Source organism: Bubalus kerabau, chromosome 19 (assembly GCF_029407905.1).
Source record: "Bubalus kerabau isolate K-KA32 ecotype Philippines breed swamp buffalo chromosome 19, PCC_UOA_SB_1v2, whole genome shotgun sequence".
NCBI classification, from domain to species: Eukaryota; Metazoa; Chordata; class Mammalia; order Artiodactyla; family Bovidae; genus Bubalus; species Bubalus kerabau.
In genome coordinates, this window is record NC_073642.1 from 2636121 (window position 1) to 2659033 (window position 22913).

At 38.9% G+C, this 22913-nt stretch overlaps 1 pseudogene; it reads right to left on the bottom strand.

Annotated features, from left to right (window-relative positions):
• Nucleotides 1–2730: 2730 nt before the first annotated feature.
• On the bottom strand, nucleotides 2731–21930 carry LOC129634478 (centromere protein K-like; annotated as a pseudogene).
• Nucleotides 21931–22913: the final 983 nt, after the last annotated feature.

The following is a 22913-nucleotide window of genomic DNA, read 5'->3' on the forward strand; positions in this document are numbered from 1 at the left end:
GACTTAGCAGCAGCAGCAGCAGCAGCAGACAACATATTAAAAAGCAGAGACATTACTTTGTCAACAAAGGTCTTTCTAGTCAAGGCTATGGTTTTTCCAGTAATCATGTATGGATGTGAGTTGGACTATAAAGAAAGCTGAGCACCTAAGAATTGATGTTTTTGAACTGTAGTGTTGCAGAAGACTCTTGAGAGTCCCTTGGACTGCAAGGAGATCCAACCAGTCCATTCTAAAGGATATCAGTCCTGGGTGTTCATTGGAAGGACTGATGTTAAAGCTGAAGCTCCAATACTTTGGCCACCTGATGCAAAGAGCTGACTCATTTGAAAAGACCCTGATGCTGGGAAAGATTGAAGGCAGGAGGAGAAGGGGACGACAGAGGATAAAATGGCTGGATGTCATCACTGACTCAATGGACATGGGTTTGGGTAGAATCTGGCAGTTGGTGATGGACAGGGAGGCCTGGCATGCTGCAGTCCATGGGATCACAAAGAGTCGGACAAGACTGAGTGACTGAACTGAACTATGAACACAATTTTGTTGATAATTAACAGAATCAGAGTAGTTTAATATATAATGTCACTTGGTATATAATACACATTAAAATAGTTTTCATGCTAAATTTATCCATAGTTTTCATGCTAACTTTATCCTTTAGTGTTTTATATTCTATTTTTTTTTAACAAATCTTAAGGCAGTATACATGAAAAAGATTTGACAAATATTTTAAAATTTTGCTATCTTTAACATCAGATATTACTTTAATTTTAGAACCATCTTCAAATAAAATGGTCTGTCCATTATAATTTCTATAGAAATGACCTAGGCATCAAATGGAATCAAAATATTTAAAAGAAACTGTCATAAAATTTAAATGGAAAATATTGCATTAGCAATATCATAAAGCAACAAAGAATTTTAAAAGAATATTGCATAAAGTAAGGTACATTCAAAGTTTTGCAATGATTAAGTCTATAATATTTTTACTTTCATTCTTGTTCATACAGTTTAAAACAACAAAGCACTGAATTGAAAGAACCATATTAAAATTAATATGGTTACAGCATATATCATTTTAAGATTAATAAAAGATGGACTAAGTGTGTTGATTTCATGTTCTTTATTCAAGTAGTCCTCAGTGTTTCTATTATTTCTTCATAACAAACAGGATTCTTTAAGTACTATGTGAATAAAGGCCATCTTTTTACTGATGGAAGAATTCTGATCTTAGTTGGGCTGAATCTTCTAGATGTCTTAGCTTGTTATAAGGTGGCCAAAGGTAATCACTAATTTTGACATATGGATCATGTGGGACATCTAATAATCTTTTTATATGAATTGCCAACATTTCATGTTAGTGCTATCAATTATGCCATTGATTTTTTAATTTTTTTTTTCTCTGTTTTTTATTCAAGTACCTAGTGGCTCAGATGGTAAAGAGTCTGCGTGCAATGCAGTATCCCTGGGTCGGGAAGATCACCTGCAAAAGGGTATGGCTATCTATTCCAGTATTCATGCCTGGAGAATTCCACGGACAAAGGAGCCTGGTGGGTTAGTCCATGGTGTTGCAAAGAGTAAGACACGACTTCATTTTACTTCATAGTTGCCATATAATACAGCAACAGTGTAATACATGTTACAGGTATACAATATAGTGCTTCACAATTTTTAAAGATTATGCTTTATTTATGGTTTTAAACTTTGGCCATGTCCCCCATGTTATGCAATATATCCTTGTAGGTTATACATGATAGTTTGTGCTTCTTAATCCCATACCCCTACATTACCTCTCTCCCCTTCACTCTGCCCACTGTTTATTCTCTATATCTCTGGGTCTGCTGCTTTAAAAAATATTTATTTGACAGGACTTGTTCTTAATTTTGACAAATGGGATTTTCATTGCAGCTTTCGGCCTCTTTAGTTGTGTATGGGCTTCGTTGCCCCATGACATGTGGGATATCAGTTTGCTGCTTTTTTTGTTGCTGCTATATTCACTAGTTCATCGTATTTTTTGGTTGCACATATAAGTGATAACATACAGTATTTGTCTTTTCACTGTATTTGTTTCACTTAGCATAATATCCTCTAAGTCTATCCATAGTGCTGCATATGGCAAACTTTTATTCTTCTTGTGACTAATATTCCATTGTGTGTGTTTGTGTATGTATACACTCACACACATATATACTACCCATATTTATTCATTCATTTATTGATGGACACTTATATTGCTTCCATATCTTGACTGTTATAAGTAATCCTGCCAGGAACATTGGGGTGCATGTATCTTTTAGAATTAATGTTTTTGTTTTCTATGGATGTATACTTAGAAGTGGAATTGCTGGAGCATGTGTTAGCACTGTTTTTAGTTTTTGGTTTTTATTTTTAACAATCTCCAAATTGTTTTCCATAGTGACTTCATCAATTTGCTTTCTCACTGGAATTATATGAGGGTTTTCTTTTTCAACATTCTGGCTAAGATTTGTTAGTTGTATTATTTTTGATGATAGCCATTTTGACACGTGTAAAGTGATACTTCATTTTATCTTTTGACTTGTGTTTCCCTAATGGTAAGCCATGTTGAGCATTTTTTCATGTGCCTGTTGTTCATCTTCATGTATTCTTGGGGAAAACATTTGGGTTTTCCACCCAATTTTAATCAGAGAAACCAAGGAAATAAGCCTTTTACCATTACATCAAAAAGAATAAAATGCTTAAGAATAAGTTTATCTAAGGGGTCAAAAATCCTGTACTTGGAAAACTATAAGACACTGAAGAAGGAAATTGAAGACAACACAAATATATGGAAAGATATGTCTTCTTGGACTGGAAGAATTAATATTTTTAAAATGACCATATTACCCAAGGAAATCCCTATCAAAACACCATTTTAATGAAATCACATTCATATTAATGAAATCCCTATCAAAACACCATAAATATGTTTCACAAAACTGGAACAAATAATTTTATTTATTTATTTATTTTGGACTTCTAAGCATGTTTCTTTTTCTTTTTTTTTCTTTTTTTAATTTAATTTTATTTTTTAGCCTTACACTATTGTATTGGTTTTGCCATACATCAAAATGAATCTGCCACAGGTATACATGTGTTACCCATCCTGAACCCTCCTCCTTCCTCCCTCCCCATAACCATCCCTCTGGGTCGTCCCAGTGCACCAGCCCCGGGCATCCAGTATCATGCATCGAACCTGGACTGGTGACTCGTTTCATATATGATATTATCATGTTTCAATGTCATTCTCCCAAATCTTCCCACCCTCTCCCTCTCCCACAGAGTCCAAAAGACTGTTCGATACATCAGTGTCTCTTTTGCTGTCTCGTACACAGGGTTATTGTTACCATCTTTCTAAATTCCATATATATGCGTTAGTATACTGTATTGATGTTTTTCTTTCTGGCTTACTTCACTCTGTATAATAGGCTCCAGTTTCACCCACCTCATTAGAACTGATTTAAATGTACTCTTTTTAATGGCTGAGTAATACTCCATTGTGTATATGTACCACAGCTTTCTTATCCATTCGTCTGCTGATGGACATCTAGGTTGCTTCCATGTCCTGGCTATTATAAACAGTGCTGCGATGAACATTGGGGTACACGTGTCTCTTTCCCTTCTGATTTCCTCAGTGTGTATGCCCAGCAGTGGGATTGCTGGGTCATAAGGCAGTTCTATTTCCAGTTTTTTAAGGAATATCCACACTGTTCTCCATAGTGGCTGTACTAGTTTCCATTCCCACCAACAGTGTAAGAGGGTTCCCTTTTCTGCACATCCTCTCCAGCATTTATTGCTTGTAGACTTTTGGATTGCAGCCATTTTGACTGGCGTGAAATGGTACCTCATAGTGGTTTTGATTTGCATTTCTCTGATAATGAGTGATGTTGAGCATCTTTTCATGTGTTTGTTAGCCATCTGTATGTCTTCTTTGGAGAAATGTCTATTTAGTTCTTTGGCCCATTTTTTAATTGGGTCATTTATTTTTCTGGAATTGAGCTGTAGGAGTTGCTTGTATATTTTTGAGATTAGTTGTTTGTCAGTTGCTTCATTTGCTATTATTTTCTCCTATTCTGAAGGCTGTCTTTTCACCTTGCTTATAATTTCCTTTGTTGTGCAGAAGCTTTTAAGTTTAATTAGGTCCCATTTGTTTATTTTTTTCTTTATTTCCAATATTCTGGGAGGTGGGTTGTAGAGGATCCTGCTGTGATGTATCTTGGAGAGTGTTTTGCCTATGTTCTCCTCTAGGAGTTTTATAGTTTCTGGTCTTACGTTAAGATCTTTAATCCATTTTGAGTTTAATTTTGTGTATGGTGTTAGAAAGTGTTCTAGTTTCATTCTTTTACAAGTGGCTGACCAGTTTTCCCAGCACCACTTGTTAAAGAGATTGTCTTTAATCCATTGTATATTCTTGCCTCCTTTGTCAAAGATAAGGTGTCCATATGTGCGTGGATTTATCTCTGGGCTTTCTATTTTGTTCCATTGATCTATATTTCTGTCTTTGTGCCAGTACCATACTGTCTTGATGACTGTGGCTTTGTAGTAGAGCGTGAAGTCAGGCAGGTTGATTCCTCCAGTTCCATTCTTGTTTCTCAAGATTGCTTTGTCTATTCAAGGTTTTTTGTATTTCCATACAAATTGTGAAAATATTTGTTCTAGCTCTGTAAAGAATACTGTTGGTAGCTTGATAGGGATTGCATTGAATCTATAAATTGCTTTGGGTAGTATACTCATTTTCACTATATTGATTCTTCCAATCCATGAACATGGTATATTTCTCCATCTATTAGTGTCCTCTTTGATTTCTTTCACCAGTGTTTTATAGTTTTCTATATATAGGTCTTTAGTTTCTTTAGGTAGATATATTCCTAAGTATTTTATTCTTTTCGTTACAATGGTGAATGGAGTTGTTTCCTTAATTTCTCTTTCTGTTTTCTCATTATTAGTGTATAGGAATGCAAGAGATTTCTGGGTGTTGATTTTATATCCTGCAACTTTACTATATTCATTGATTAGCTCTAGTAATTTTCTGGCAGTGTCTTTAGGGTTTTCTATGTAGAGGATCATGTCATCTGCAAACAGTGAGAGTTTTACTTCTCCTTTTCCAATCTGGATTCCTGTTATTTCTTTTTCTGCTCTGATGGCTGTGGCTAAAATTTCCAAAACTGTGTTGAATAGTGGTGGTGAGAGTGGGCAGCCTTGTCTTGTTTCTGACTTTAGGGGAAATGCTTTCAATTTTTCACCATTGAGGATAATGTTTGTTGTGGGTTTATCATATATGGCTTTTATTATGTTGAGGTATGTTCCTTCTATGCCTGCTTTCTGGAAGGTTTTTATCATAAATGGATGTTGAATTTTGTCAAAGGCTTTCTCTGTATCTATTGAAATAATCATATGGTTTTTATTTTTCATGTTAATGTGGTATATTATGTTGATTGATTTGCAGATGTTCAAGAATCCTTGCATCCCTGAGATAAAGCCCACTTGGTCATGATGTATGATCTTTTTAATATGTTGTTGGATTCTGTTTGCTAGAATTTTGTTAAGGATTTTTGCATCTATGTTCATCAGTGATATTGGCCTGTAGTTTTCTTTTTTGTGGCATCTTTGTCTGATTTTTGTATTAGGGTGATGGTGGCCTCATAGAATGTGTTTGGCAGTTTACCTTCCTATGAAATTTTCTGGAAGAGTTTGAGTAGGATAGGTGTTAGCTCTACTCTAAATTTTTGGTAGAATTCACCTGTGAAGCCTTCTGGTCTTGGACTTTTGTTTGCTGGAAGATTTTTGATTACAGTTTCAATTTCCATGCTTGTGATGGGTCTATTAAGATTTTCTGTTTCTTCCTGGTTCAGTTTTGGAAACTTATACTCTTCTAAGAATTCGTCCATTTCTTCCAAGTTGTCCATTTTATTAGCATATAGTTGCTGATAATGGTCTCGTATGATCCTTTGTATTTCTGTGTTGTCTGTTGTGATTTCTCCATTTACATTTCTAATTTTGTTGATTTTGTTCTTCTGCCTTTTTTTCTTGATGAGTCTGGCTAATGGTTTGTCTATTTTTTTTATATACTCAAAGAGCCAGATTTTAGTTTTGTTGATTTTTGCTATAGTCTCCTTTGTTTCTTTTTCATTTATTTCTGCCCAAATTTTTATGATTTCTTTCCTTCTACTAGCCCTGGGGTTCTTCATTTCTTCTTTTTGTATTTGCTTAAGGTGTAAAGTTAGGTTATTTACTTGATTTTTCTCTTGTCTTTTTCAATCTTCTATCAATTATAAGAAAATGGTCTTCTAGAAGCTCTCACAAGGTAATTAAGAGTTTTTCTTTATATTCTTTTATATTAAATGTTGTTTTCAGCTTATTAAATTTTCTCAACTCAGAAAAATATGTCACTATGCGATGTTTCATTGTTGAGTTAAATGAGAGATTCCAGTATCTGTTTCTGTATATCCAATCACTGTTTTAACTTTTATCTTTTCATTTTTTGAATAGTAGACAGTACCATTGCTATATCATGCCTTAATTTTTGGAATTCTTCCTAATATTACCAGGCAGAACAGCTTCATTCAGTGGAATAAACAGGACTTTCTTTCTGACATTGACTAAATCCAGTGGTGGTGAAACATTTCACTTACATAATTTGTAATAACTGAGCATTTGAATCAGTGAATGTCTCAGTTCCAACAAGTGATAGTTTATTCTGACATTTTCCCATATTATTTATTTCTTCACATTCTTTAATAAATTCTTCAGCATCTGTAGTATCTTCCACATCTGTGTGCTTAGTCACTCAGTCATGTCTGACTCTTTGAAACCCCATGACTCCTGTCCTTGGGATCCTCAGGCAAGAATACTGAGGTGGGCAACCCACTCCACATCTATAGTACAGTCTGTATCTATATCTTGTTGATTCAGTGTCTTGTGCTTGTGATTTTCTTAATTTTATGATAATTTTTAAAAAGTCTGAGATCTTGAGCAAGTCCTTCAAGCATCTGAGCATCAGTTTTGTTATCACTCTATTCAGAGAATGTGCTAGAGAATAAATGGTACTTGAAGGTAAGCCTTCAAGTTAATTGGTTTCCTGAGTTCCCCACCCCTCTGTCTTGCCCTCCCAACCAGAGGGGTTTTGGAGCTGTCATTGATGCAGGAGCTATAGAAGAATGGCACTTGGGAAAAAAAGAATGGCACTTGAGGCCTGGCTGGAATTTGAGTATTAAGGTTTGTATACGCAATTCCAACATGTGGGAAAATTTCCCCTACAACCACCAAGCAGTTGTCTGACACCAGATAGCAATTGTCTGACACCAGACACTGAAATTCAATTCAAATCTGATGTTATCTAACTAGAGATAGTATCAGATTTCACAGGGTAAGGGCTCAGCCCTACAAACTGCCCCTCCTGCTTCAGATACCAATTGCAAGTTCAGGTTATCTCCTGTGTCTCTCACCAACTGGCTAAAAATCAGAGCTTCTTATGACCACTTGGATTCAATTAATTTGTTAGAATGGTTCACAGGACTTATAAAACTGTTTTACTCACTATATTACCAGTTTATTACAAAGCACATTAAAAGTTAGGAATCAGCAGCTACAGGAACAGATTCCAAGTGCAAGGTCCTGATCAAAGGGACTCTGTCCCTGTGGAGAGTGGGCCCATCACTGTGGTGTATGAAATATTTCTAGTTCACAAACCTAGAAGTTCTCCAAACCCATCCTTTTGTTTTTAATGGAATCTTCATTACCTATGTATGGTTAATTAAATCACTGACCACTGAAGACTGATTCCATTTTCAGCCCTCTCTCCTCCTCAGAGGTCAGGGGATGGGATTGAAAGTGCCACCTCCCTTATCACTTGCTTATCTTGGCAACCAAGCCAGCCCTCATTCTTCCCTACCTTCTAAAATCACCTTTTTAGCATAACAAAAAATACCATTTTTACTCTCAGCACAAGAAATTGCAAGGGTTTTAGGAGCTCTGCGCCAGAAAAAGGGAGATATCTTATTCTAAGTTGCAATATCACAAGTATCCAGTTCCCTAGTGTTGCAGGAAAGAGAGTAGGACTAGAGAGCATGATTACATCCCAGGTTGTGTCTGAGTCCCTAGGACAGCTGCCAAATGTGGGTTCTGGGCTCCTTACAGGAAAGAATTCAAGAGTGAGCCACAGTAGGGGGAGATAAGATTTATTCAGGGAGATTAAAACTCCATAGACAGAGTGTGGACCATCTTCAAAGGCAAGAGTCACCAGGGTATGACATTATGGGGCTATTAGTTTTTATAAGATTGGGTAATTGTATAGGCTAATGAGTAAGAGGATTATCCTAACTATTTGGGGGAAGGGATGGGGATTTCTAGAAATTGGGGATGGAGATGATCTATACAGTCAAAAAAAAAACAAGACTGGGAGCTGACCGTGGCTCAGATCATTAACTCCTTATTACCAAATTCAGACTGAAATTGAAGAAAGTAGGGAAAACCACTAGACCATTCAGGTATGACCTAAATCAAATCCCTTATGATTATACAGTGGAAGTGAGAAATAGATTTAAGGGCCTAGATCTGATAGATAGAGTGCCTGATGAACTATGGAATGAGGTTCATGACATTGTTCAGGAGACGGATCAAGACCATCCCCATGGAAAAGAAATGTAAAAAAGCAAAATGGCTGTCTGGGGAGGCTTTACAAATATCTGTGAAAAGAAGAGAAGTGCAAAGCAAAGGAGAAAAGGAAAGATATAAGCACCTGAATGCAGAGTTCCAAAGAATAGTAAGAAGAGATAAGAAAGCCTTCCTCAGCGATCAATGCAAAGAAATAGAGGAAAACAACAGAATGGGAAAGACTAGAGATCTCTTCAAGAAAATTAGAGATACCAAGGGAACATTTCATGCAAAGATGGGCTCGATAAAGGACAGAAATGGTATGGACCAAAGAGAAGCAGAAGATATTAAGAAGAGGTGGCAAGAATACACAGAAGAACTGTACAAAAAAGATCTTCATGACCCAGATAATCACGATGGTGTGATCACTGACTTAGAGCCAGACATCCTGGAATGTGAAGTCAAGTGGGCCTTAGAAAGCATCACTACGAACACAGCTAGTGGAGGTGATGAAATTCCAGTTGAGCTCTTTCAAATCCTGAAAGATGATGCTGTGAAAGTGCTGCACTCAGTATGCCAGCCAATTTGGAAAACTCAACAGTGGCCACAGGACTGGAAAAGGTCAGTTTTCATTCCAATCCCAAAGAAAGGCACTGCCAAAGAATGCTCAAACTACCGCACAGCTGCACTCATCTCACATGCTGGTAAAGTAATGCTCAAAATTCTCCAAGCCAGGCTTCAGCAATACATGAACCGTGAACTTCCTGATGTTCAAGCTGGTTTTAGAAAAGGCAGAGGAACCAGAGATCCTATTGCCAACACCCGCTGGACCATAGAAAAAGCAAGAGAGTTCCAGAAAAACATCTCTGCTTTATTGACTATGCCAAAGCCTTTGAGTCTGTGGATCACAATAAACTGTGGAAAATTCTGAGAGAGATGGGAATACCAGACCACCTGACCTGCCTCTTGAGAAATCTGTATGCAGGTCAGGAAGCAACAGTTAGAACTGGACATGGAACAACAGACTGGTTCCAAATAAGAAAAGGAGTACGTCAAGGCTATATATTGTCACCCTGTTTATTTAACTTCTATGCAGAGTACATCATGAGAAACGCTGGACTGGAAGAATCACAAGCTGGAATCAAGATTGCCAGGAGAAATATCAATAACCTCAGATATGCATATGACACCACCCTTATGGCAGAAAGTGAAGAGGAACTAAAAAGCCTCTTGATGAAAGTGAAAGTGGAGAGTGAAAAAGTTGGCTTAAAGCTGAACATTCAGAAAATGAAGATCATGGCATCTGGTCCCATCACTTCATGGGAAATAGATGGGGAAACAGTGGAAAACAGTGTCAGACTTTATTTTTGGGAGCTCCAAAATCACTGCAGATGGTGACTGCAGCCATGAAATTAAAAGACGCTTACTCCTTGGAAGGAAAGTTATGACCAACCTAGATAGCATATTCAAAAGCAGAGACATTACTTTGCCAACAAAGGTCCGTCTAGTCAAGGCTATGGTTTTTTCTGTGGTCATGTATGGATGTGAGAGTTGGACTGCGAAGAAGGCTGAGCACCAAAGAATTGATGCTTTTGAACTGTGGTGTTGGAGAAGACTCTTAAGAATCCCTTGGGCTGCAAGGAGATCCAACCAGTCCATTCTGAAGGAGATGAGCCCTGGGATTTCTTTGGAAGGAATGATGCTAAAGCTGAAACTCCAGTACTTTGGCCACCTCATGGGAAGAGTTGACTCATTGGAAAAGACTCTGATGCTGGGAGGGATTGGGGGCAGGAGGAGAAGGGGACGACAGAGGATGAGATGGCTGGATGGCATCACTGATTGGATGGACTTGAGTCTGAGTGTACTCCAGGAGTTGGGGATAGACAGGGAGGCCTGGCGTGCTACAATTCATGGGGTCGCAAAGAGTCGGACACGACTGAGTGGCTGAACTGAACTGATCCACTTTTGACCTTTTATCAGATCAGATCAGATCAGATCAGTGATGCACAATATGAGAGTTGCAAGTTTTGTTTTAATATTTATTTTTAATTGATTGCTTGACAATATTGCTTTGATTTCTGTCATACATCAATATGAATAAATCATAGGTGTATATATGTCCCCTCCCTCTTGAATATCCCTCCCATGTCCCGCCCATTCCCAGCCCTCTAGGTTACTATAGAGTCCCAGTTTGAGTTCTCCGAGTCATATAGCAAATTCCCATTTGCTATCTATTTACATATGTTAGTGTATATGCATCCATGCTATTCTCTTCATTTGTTTCACCCTCTCCCTCATTTCCCCCACCCTTGTCCATAGTCTGTTCTCTATGTCTATGTCTCCATTGCTGCTCTCTGAAAAGTTTTGTCAGTAACATCGGTCTGGATTCCACATACTTGCATTAATATATGATACTTCTTTTCTCTTTCTGACTTACTTCACTCTGTGTAATAGGCTGTAGGCTCATCCACCTCATTAGAACTGACTCAAATGTGTTCATTTTTATGGCTGAGTACTATTTCATTGTATAAATGTACCACATCTTCTTTATCCATTCATCTTCCAGGCCTTGGCTATTCTAAATAGTGTTGCAATTCTAAATAGTATTGCAAAGATACTCCGATGTATCTTTTTCAGTTTTGGTTTCTTCAGGGTATATGCCTAGAAGTGGAATTGCTGGGTCATATGGTTTTATTTATAGTTTTTTAAAGAATCTCCATTCTGAAGGAGATCAGCCCTGGGATTTCTTTGGAGGGAATGATGCTGAAGCTGAAACTCCAGTACTTCGGCCACCTCATGTGAAGAGTTGACTCATTGGAAAAGACTCTGATGCTGGGAGGGATTGGGGGCAGGAGGAGAAGGGGACGACAGAGGATGAGATGGCTGGATGGCATCACTGACTCGATGCACGTGAGTCGGAGTGAACTCCGGGTGTTGGTGATGGACAGGGAGGCCTGGTGTGCTGCGATTCATGGGGTCACAAAGAGTTGGACACGACTAAGCAACTGAACTGAAGGAATCTCCATACTATCTTCCATAGTGACTGTATCAATTTACATTCCCACCAGCAGTGTAGGAGTGTTCCCTTTTCTCCATACCCTCTCCAGCACTTGTTGTTTGTGGATTTTTTTTGGTTATGGCCATTCTGTCTGGTGCAAGGATTCTTTAATAAATGCAGATCAATCAGTGTTATACACCATATTAACAACTTGAAAGCTAAAAACCATACTATAATTTCAATAGATGCAGAAAAAGCTTTTGAAAAAATTCAGCACCCATTTATGATAAAAGCTCTTCAAAAAATTGGCATAGAAGGAACCTACTTTAACATAATAAAAGCCATATACAACAAGCCCAGAGCAAACATTACTCTAAATGGTGAAAAACTGAAAAGGATTCCCTCTAAGATCAGGAATAAGACAAGGGTACCCACTCTCACCACTATTATTTAATATAGTTTTGGAAGTCCTAGCTGTGGCAATCAAAGAGAAAGAAATAAGAGGAATCCATATTGAAAAGGAAGAAGTACAACTCTCACTATTTGCAGATGACATGATATGTTACTTAGAAAAACCTACAGATAGCATCAGAAAATTGTGTTAAGCTTTGTTTGGGCCAAAATGAGGACTGCAGCCTAGGAGGCAACACCTCAGATAGCTCTGAGAGACTGCTCCAAAGAGGCAATGGAAAGAAAGTCAATATATAAGGTTTTGGTGAAGGTGGAGTTCAATACAATTAAGGCCTCATTTTACAAAAGTTTTTCTGCTAGTCACAAGGATCTGATGTTACCATGAAGAGAATTAGTGCTTTTCTAGATATCAGTCAGTTCAGCTGCACAGTCGTGTCTGACTCTTTGTGACTCCATTGACTGCAGCACGCCAGGTTTCCCTGTCCATCACCAACTCCCGGAGCTTGCTCAAACTCATGTTCATTGAGTCAGTGATGCCATCCAACCATCCTATCCTCTGTCATCCCCTTCTCCTCCTGCTTTTAATGTTTTCCAGCAGATAAGTCAATGGCACCCCACTCCAGTACTCTTGCTTGGAAAATCCCATGGACGGGGGAGCCTGGTAGGCTGCAGCCCATGGGGTCGCTAAGATTCAGACACAACTGAGTGACTTCACTTTCACTTTTCACTTTCATGCATTGGAGAAGGAAATGGCAACCCACTCTAGTGTTCTTGTCTGGAGAATCCCAGGGACGAGGGAGCCTGGTGGGCTGCCATCTATGGGGTTGCACAGAGTCGGACACGACTGAAGCGACTTAGCAGCAGCAGCAGCAGCAGGGTCTTTTCCAGTGAGTCATGTCTTTGCATCACGTGGCCAAATTATTGAAGTTTCAGCTTCAGCATCAGTCCTTCCAATGAATATTCAGGACTGATCTTTAGGATGGACTGGTTGGATCTCCTTGCAATTCAAGGGACTCTCAGGAGTCTTCTCCAACACCACAGTTCAGAAGCATCAATTCTTTGGTGCTCAGCTTTCTTTATAGTTCAACTCTCACATCCAAACATGACTACTGGAAAAACCAAAGCTTTGACTAGATGAAACTTTGTTGGCAGAGTGATGTCTCTGCTTTTTAATATGCTGTCTAGGTTGGTCATAGCTTTTCTTCTAAGAAGCAAGCATCTTTTGACTTCACAGCTGTAGTCACCACCTGCAAAGATTTTGGAGCCAAAAAAATAAATAAATAAAGTCTGTCACTGTTTCCATTGTTTCCCCATCTATTTGTCATGAAGAGATGGGACGAGATGCCATGATCTTAGTTTTCTGAATGTTGAGTTTTAAGCCAACTTTTTCACTCTCCTCTTTCACTTTCATCAAGAGGTTCTTTAGTTCTTCTTCACTTTCTGCCATAAAGGTGCTGTCATCTGTATATGTGATGTTATTGATATTTCTCCTGGCAATCTTGATTCCAGCTTGCACTTCATCCAACCTGGCATTTCTCATGATGTACTCTGCATGTAAGTTCAATGATGGAGAAGGCAATGGCACCCCACTCCAGTACTCTTGCTTGGAAAATCCCATGGACGGAGGAGCCTGGTGGGCTGCAGTCCATGGGGTCACTAAGAGTCAGACAGGACTAAGCGACTTCACTTTCACTTTTCACTTTCATGCATTGGAGAAGGAAATGCAACCCACTCCAGTGTTCTTGCCTGGAGAGGGTGACAATATACTGCCTTGATGTACTCCTTTCCCATTTGGAACCAGTCTGTTGTTCCATGTCTAGTTCTAACTGTTGCTTCTTGACCTGCATACAGATATTTCAAAAGGCAGGTCAGGTGGTCTGGTATTCCCATCTCTTTCAGAATTTTCCAGAATTTGTTGTGATCCACACAGTCAAAGGCTTTGGCATAGTCAATAAAGCAGAAGTAGATGTTTTTCTGGAACTCGCTTGGTTTTTCTATGATCCAACGAATGTTGGCAATTTGATCTCTGGTTCAATGCAATGGTATCTGAAAATTTGCCCCCAAATAAGGTTAGGTATTAGAAAGCTCATTTTGCTTTTGAGAAAAGTATACTATGGATATTCACTCTTTGGGACTAAGGCAAAGATATATTATAAATTGTGTGGCTTATATTCTTTCTCCCTTTTGCACTCTTCCTGCTCTTTCCCATTCAAGATTCTCATTAGTGGCCTCTAAGTTGTGTAATTAATGAACCACTTGCTGAAAGATACATTTACTTATATTCTATGATTTTGTGTAAAATGTCTCTAAGAATTAGGTACAGCTTAATATGCCTTTTGGCATCAAGATCTGGGAGGCCAAGTTTGGTGCTTTATAAACTAGACCCCTGGAGGAAGGGATGGAAGCCCACTCCAGTATTCTTTCCTGAAAAATCCCATGGACAGAGGAACCTGGCAGGCTATGGTCCACAGGGTTGCAAAGAGTCAGACATGACTGAAGTTACTTAGCACAGCCCAGCACAAACTTTCAGGAACTCTGATTCTTGATATCTGGTAAGAATGTGGTGCTGAAAATGTGAAGGTGTTGGGAATCAGTGTCTCAATGGAGGGGAGACGAATTTGCTGATAGTACAAGTTTGGACCAATGGAGTAATCATGGTTGGTGCCACAGTAGTGGAGACCAAAGAAATATTTTACTTACTTTAAATTATCAACAGAATTTATTGTTGATGTAAAAATTATTTAAATATATTTTGCAAGTAACTTGTAAAGCAATTAACAGAACCAAAACAACTTCCCTGGAAAACTATAATGTACAGACATTTTGGGTATTTTTTTTAAATTTGCATCTGGGCTTTCTTTTCATGAATCTAATAATTTGCTTACTCATCATAGTGCTTTGTACTATTTTTTTTACTGTGATAAAATTCATGTTAAATAAAATTTACCATTTAAAATGTATAGCTCAGTGGCACTGTGTGTCACACTGTTCTGCAACTATCAACCATACATCTCCAGAACTCATTTCATTTTGAATAACTGAAACAGTACCCACTAAACAACAGTTCCCCATTTCTCCCTATTCCCAGCCCCTACCAATGACCATTCTACTTTATGTCTCTATGAATCTGACTACTCCAGGTATCTCATGTAAGTAGAATCATATAATATTTGTCCTTTGCTGTCTGCCATAGTTCATTCACATAATGCCCTGAAATTTCATCCATGTTGTTGCTATATGTCAGCCTGATGGTTTCATTTACATATATTGTAAAAGGAAGATTGTTAATCACACTATTCTGACTATGAATTCCTGACAACTTTTGTGATAAAAGTGACTAAGATAAAGATCAGCAAACTTTTTCTCTAAAGGGCCAATTTGTTGGACAAATAAGAATTTATTTTTAGAAATTGACTCATGTGAGTCAATGGCAAATCCAAAATCTGCAGGGTAAGCCAGCAGGTTGGGAACCCAAGGAAGTGTTGAATGTACAGCAAGACTCCAAAGGCTATCTGCTGGGAGAATTCTATCTTTCTTTGGGGACCTCAGTCTGCTTTTGCTTAAGACCTTCAACTGATTGAATGAGACTTACCTACATTATGGGAGTAATCTGCTTTGCTCTAAGTCTACTGATTTAAATGTTAATCTCATCTGAAGAATATCTCCACAGCAACAAACAGATGATGTTTGACCAAATATCTGAGTACTATGTCCTAGTTGGGAGAAGGCAATGGCAACCCACTCCAGTACTCTAGCCTGGAAAATCCCATGGATGGAGGAGCCTGTACGCTGCAGTCCATGGGGTCACTAAGAGTCAGACAAGCTTCAACGACTTCACTTTCACTTTTCACTTTCATGCATTGGAGAAGGAAATGGCAACCCACTCCAGTGTTCTTGCCTGGAGAATCCCAGGGACAGCGGAGCCCGGTGGGCTGCCGTCTATGGGGTCACACAGAGTCGGACACGACTGAAGTGATTTAGCAGCAGCAGCAGCCTGTCCTAGTCAATTTGACACATAAAATTACCATCACAGTCAGATAGTAAATATTTTTGGCTTTTTTAAAAATAGTTTCTGCTGTTTAGTGCAGGAAAAAGCTCTCCTCAACCCTGTCCTTGCAGGATTTGAAAATTAAACTTACAAAGACAAACAGATTTATTTATGACCTTTTTTCTTTTGCCAGCTCTGGGTGGCTGGTGGGGTCCTAGTTCCTCAACCAAGGATCATACCCTGGATCCTCAGCAGTGAACACAGGGAGTCCTGAATGGAGTCCTAACCACTGGACCACTGAGGAATTCCCCATGCAAATTTATTTAATGTGAGTTGTATGTGACATAGGAACCCTCATTCCTAAGGAAAATTAGTATAGAATTCCTAAATTCTATAGTTAGAATTTTAAATTCTATAGAAACAGACCTTGATTATTTTTATGCCAAGTTTGTACAGAAATGTCAGAGAGGATGAGGTTAGTGAATAAAACTGGATGAGATTTATTAAAACATATTTTTCTTATTCCTCTGGGCATCCTTTTGTCTTCGTAAATAAAAATGATCCTTCCCCCTGGGTATAGGATGGGCACCTCTCACAGGAGACTTTTATGACTCATCTCAGAGGAGGGTTGGGAGAAGATCACAGTGACCTTCCTGCTTCTTCTATTTTCTCCGAACCATCAGCTTAAAATATTCAATGAAGCATATGTTGGGGTGCATGCATGAGTGTGTGCGGGTGTGCTCAGTCCTGTCCGACTCCTTTGTGACCTCATGGACTGTAGCTTGCCAGGCTCCTGTGTCCATGAAATTCTCAGGCAAGAATACTGGAGCAGTTTGCCATTTTCTTCTCCAGGGGATCTTCCTGAGTTAGGGATGGACCACACATCTCTTGAGTCTCCTATATTGGTAGGGGAGTTCTTCACCACCTGAGTCACTGGGGAAGCCCCTGTGTTGGGGATATGTGTGTTAGTCCCTCAGTAGTGTGTGACTCTTTTTGACCTGATGGACTGTAGCCCACCAGGCACCTCTGTCCTTGGGATTTCCAGGCAAGAATACTGGAATGAGTCACCATTCCCTTTTCCAAGGGATGATCCCAACCTAGGGATTGAATGAACCCAGGCCTCCCACCTTACAGGAAGATTCTTTACCGTCTGAGCCACCAGAGGCAGTATGCCTTTAACCCCATCAGCTGTAACTGCTCAGCTCTGCAGTTGTAACCATAGATAATATGTAATCAAATGTACAAAGCTATTGTGAGATAACAGAAAAAAAAATTAAATGCCAGTCTCTGCTCCCAGTTCCTGCCACAGAGCTCCTAAAACCTTATAAATTCCTGAGTAATAAGAACACTTGTCTTAAAACTCAACATTGGAAAAACTAAGATCATGGCACCCAGTCCCATCACTTCATGGCAAATAGATGGGGAAACAGTGGAAACAGTGACAGACTTTATTCTCTTGGGATCCAGAATCACTGCAGATGGTGACTGCAGCCATGAAATTAAAACATGCTTCCTCCTTGGAAGAAAAGCTTTGACCAAACTAGACAGTATATTAAAAAGCAGAGACATTACTTTGCCAACAAAGGTCCATCTAGTCAAAGCTATGGTTTTTCCAGTAGTCATGTATGAATGTGAGAATTGGACTATGAAGAAGGCTGAGTGCCGAGGAATTGACGCTTTTGAACTGTGGTTTTGGAGAAGACTCTTGAGAGTCCCTTGGACTGCAAGCAGATCAAACCAGTCAATCCTAAAGGAAATCAACCCTGAACATTCACTAGAAGGACTTATGCTGAAGCTCCAACACTTTGGCCACCTTATGTGAAGAGCTCACTCATTGGTAAAGACCCTGATCCTGGGAAAGATTGAAGACAGAAGGAGAAGGGGGACGACAGAGGATAAGATGGTGGGATGGCATCACCAACTCGATGGACAAGGACAGGGAAGCCTGGTATGCTGCAGTCCATGGGGTCTCAAAGAGTTGAACACAACTGAGTGACTGAACGATAAGAACACTAGGGGCATCTCTGGTTCTAATATTTGTCTTTGACCTCATCCTTGACACAGGGCTCCTAAATCTTTTGTAAGTTGCTAAGTGAGAAGAATATTTGGAGCATCTTATGTTCTAATGAGGTGACTGGGTGGGCTATTGGGTGACTCTTGAACATCAGAAAGACCAAGCCATGCTTAGAAGCCTGGAATTTTTCAGTCCCACCCCTCACTTCTCTAGAGAGGAGAGAGGGGCTGTAAATGGAGTTAATAAATGAACATGCCTATATGAGGAAGGCTCCACAAAAATTCCCAAAGTATGATGTTTGGGAAAATTGTAGGTTGGTGAACTATCTGTGTACTGGGAGGACATTGATGCACCCCAGGTTCACAAGACAACCCTCCCAGACCTCACCCTAAGTATCTCTTCAGGCTGTTCAGCTGTATCATTTATCATATCCTTTAATAAACTAGGAAACGTAGGCAAAGTTTTCCCTAAATTCTGTGAGTTGCTCTAGCAAATAAATTGAGGAGATCATAGGAGCCTCCAAACCACAGAAGTGTTGACTGGGGGGGAAAAAAGCACAACCTAAAAGTTGATAATTCAGTTTTATTTGGCAGATTTTCTGAGGACTGAAGCCCATAAGATAATCCTTCGGTCCTGAGGGACTGTTTCCCAGAGTTAAAGAAGGAGCCAAGATATTTAGGAGCTTTTGCAAAAAACAACCAACCAACCCCCCACCCCACAGCCAGGTGGTGGGAACATTAAAGTCTGCTGTTAATTAGAGAAAAACCAGATATCTCAAGTTAATGAACTTAACACTTTTTCTATGTTTGGGAGGATGCAAGAGTCTGGGCTCACTGAAATCATTCCTTTGATGTGCACCTTAACCATATAGGGTCAACATCCTGTTTTTCTCCATCCTGAATCCCCTCAGGGTGCATAGCTGGGGGTGGCTGCAGAGTGTGATGGCTTGATGGTAGCAACATCCTTTGTTTACTGCTATGGCAGGCTACATTGTCCGCAGAAGTTATGGGTAACCTGGGGAGTATTCCTTGCACTTGGCATCTGATGCAGAGTAGGAGTAGTCTTGTAGAACTGAGCTGTGGGCTCTGACCTGTGTTATCTGATACTATATCCAGGTAGATAATATTAGAATTGAGTTAAATTGTAAGACATCCAGCTGGTGTAATGGATAATTACTTGGTTTAGAGAAAACCCAACACATATTTGGTGATGGAAATGTCAGAAGTGAAGTATTCTATGTGAGTGTGATAATTGTGTAAGGCTAAAGGAGAAACACACAGCAGTTTGGGACCTGGATTTTTCCTTACTTGGGAAAAGTCTGGGTTTTTCTATTCAGCTATGTTCTACATGCACTTTATTCCTGGATACTGAAATGTGAACTTCATATAATTTTTGTATCACAAAATATTCTTTCTTTTGATTCCTTCCCAACCATTAAAAAAATGCATAAGTTGTAGGTAGGATGTGATGTGGTCGTTAGACCCGTCTAGAGAATTCTTGCCCCCAAATCTGGAGACATAGTGAGAATGTATATAGAATCTGTGGATGGAAGAGCATCTTTTATTGTGTGTGTTTTGTTTCTGAACAAGTAGGTACTTTCTTCCCCTGATCACCCTCTTCCTGAGTTGGTCCTGGGACTTTCCAAGAAGGCTGCTAATAGGAGAATCTCCCTCCTGCGGTTCCCAAGGTGGGGGAGGGGGCCTGCAGCAAAGATTTTCTCTCCTGTTGAGCTTCTTGTGAACCAATTGTGCCTGTAGTGAAAGACTGCCACCCAGTGCCTTCAGTTCAGTTCAGTCGCTCAGTCCTGTCTGATTCTTTGTGACCCCACGGACTGCAGCACGCCAGGCTTCCGTGTCCATCACCAACTCCTGGAGCCTACTCAAACTAATGTCCATTACGTTGGTGATGCCATCCAACCATTTCATCCTCTGTTGTCCCCTTCAGTTCAGTTCAGTTCAGTTGCTCAGTCGTATCCGACTCTTTGCGACCCCATGGACTGCAGCACACCAGGCCTCTCTCCAAGTGACTTAAGTAAGGAGAATAAGGGGGCAGTTTTGGGTTTTTGTGTTGTTTTCTCTTTCAACCCAGCTTTCTGCTTGGGTTCTCATATGTGGATTTGTGCACATCGGTTGTGGAATTAAAATTATAATGAACAGAGTCATTACCCCTACAAGATGGTTAGGCCATTACAGATGGTTAAGAGTAGTGGTTAAGAGCAGGGGTATTGGAGCCAGGGTGCTGGGCTTGAATCTGAGCTCAACCACCTATGATCTGTGTGACTTTTAAGTGTGGATTTTTACTGCTCTGTGTCTCAATTTCCTAACCTGTAAAAGAGATGGAGATTCGAAATAAGTCATATGGTTGTTATTTGAACTAGTGTTAAAGTACCTGGAAGATACTTCATAATGACTGGGCATCCTTGCACTTTTTTCTTTGAGGTTCCCTTTTCCTTATTGATTTCTATACGTTCTGGCTGTAGTGATAATTAATGACAATTAATGATTCATTAATGATACAGAATTAATAACTCATTATCTAAGTATATAGCAAATGAGTTCTCTTGTGTTTTCCCTTTTAACTTTATTGTCTTTTGCCAGACAAGTTTCCTTGAACAACTTTTTCTGTTCCCTTTACTTTTTACTTCATATAGTTCATAAATTCAAGTTACAGACAAAAATCTTTCAAATTAGATTTTTTTTTCAGTAGGAAGTCTCCCTTCTTCCCTTGTATGTGAGACTTCTTCTCCTTTATAGGTGACCATGTTAGAATATTTTTGCATATCATTTTCTGATCCAGGTTTATTCCCTTAACCAAATTTATCTTCAGAATACTTTTATATTTACACAATTATTTTGAAGGTAGTACAAGAGAGTTCCCCTATATCTCATACATATATTCCCCTATTATCAATATGTTACATTTGTATGGTACACCCATTACAATAATGAATCAATATTGGTACATTATTATTAACGGAAGTTTATGGTTTATTCAGATGTCCTCAGTTTTTCCATAATGTCCAAGATCTCATTCAGGATGATATATTACATTTAGTACTCCTGTCTCAAGGCTCTTCTTGGTTATGATAAGACTCAGAAAGTTTCTCAGCCTTTATTTTTGATGTTCTTGACAGTTTTGGCAATTACTCGTCAAGTATTTTGTAGAATGTCCCTCAATTGGGATTAAAAAGAAATTAACTTATAATGCATATACAAGAAAATCTTTTAAAAACTGCACAATTCAGTGCTTTTTAATGTATTCACAATGTTTTACAACCCTCCCAAGTATCCAAATCCAGAACATTTCATCATTCTGTAAAGAAACACTTTAACAATTAGCAGTCCATCTCCATTTTTTCTTTCTTTCATTTCCTGACAATCACTTATCAGTTTTCCAACTCTATGGATTTGCCTATTTTGAACAATCATTTAATGGACACATAAAAGAATACAGCCTTTCACTTAACATTTTCAGGGTTCATCCATTTTGTAGCATGAATCAATACTTCATTCCTTTTAATGGCCAAATGCTATTCTATTGTAGTTACACCATACCATATATTTTGCTTATCCATTCACCAGTTGATAGAAATTTGGGTTATTTCCACTTCTGACTATTATAGCAGGGTTGCTATGAAAATTCATGTACAACTTTTTGCAGATGTGTGTTTTCATTTATTTTGGGTTACATACTTAGGAATAGAACTCTAGGAGGGAACATACGGTAACTTTATGGTTAAATTTTTAGGTACTCCCAAACTCCTCCTAAATGACTACACTATTTTACATTCCTATGAGCTGTGTTGAAAGGTTCCAATTTCTCCACATCCTCCTTAACACTTGTTATTGTCTTTCTGATTATAGCCCTCCTAGTGAGTGTGAATTCGTATTTCATGAAGCCATTCATTTGCATTTCTCTAAGAATTAATGATGCTGAGCATCCTTTCATGTGGTGATTGGTCATTTGTTTGCCAGTTTGGGGTGAATTATCAAATTCAAATCCTTTGCCCATTAAATTTTTTGTCTTTTTAGTTTTTAATTGTAAGTCTTCCTTTATCAGATAGCATTATGATTTGCAAATTTTTATACTATTATGCTGGCTGTCTTTTCATTTAAGTAATCGTTCAAGCAAAAACTTAATGTACTTGTGATGAAGTCCAATTTATTTATTTATTTTGGTTGCTTGTGCATTGGTGTATCTAAGAAACCATTCCTTCAGTCAGAATCACACAGATTTACGTCTTTCTTTCCTAAGAGATTTGCATTTTACTCTTACAAACGAACTCTCATCCATATCCATTTTGAGTTAATTTTTGTATATTGTGTGATGTAGGAGCTCTGATCACTTTTTGCAGACTCCAGTTTCAGTTGCATAGAGAATAATTATAGTCTAGATTTGATGTCTTTTAAACTCCTATCTCTGAGTGTTTGAATTATGATGCCTACATTAAAAAAAAAAAAAAGAATGGTTGGGCGACATCATTTTGCTGGGAAGTCTTCTTTTCTGTATATTCACTTGCTAATTGCAGGATATGCTCACCCCTACAAACTGAATTTAAATACTCTCTTTCAATAAATGAGTGAGCCAAAATGGCCACTCCCTCTGTGTCACTTGTAATGCCGGGATCCTATCATGCCTTTCCCGCCATCCAAAGCCAGGTTCTTAACTATAGTACTTAGTTGCTCAGTCGTGTCTGACTCTTTGTGACTCCCATGGACTGTATCCCGCTAGGCTCTCTGTCCATGGGATTCTCCAGGCAAGAATACTGGAGTGGGTTGTATGCCCTCCTCCAGGGGAACCTCCCAACCCAGGGATCAAACCCAGGTCTCCAGCATTGCAGGCAGATTCTTTATGGTCTTAGCCACCAGGGAATATTGAGCAGCCACGAAATTAGT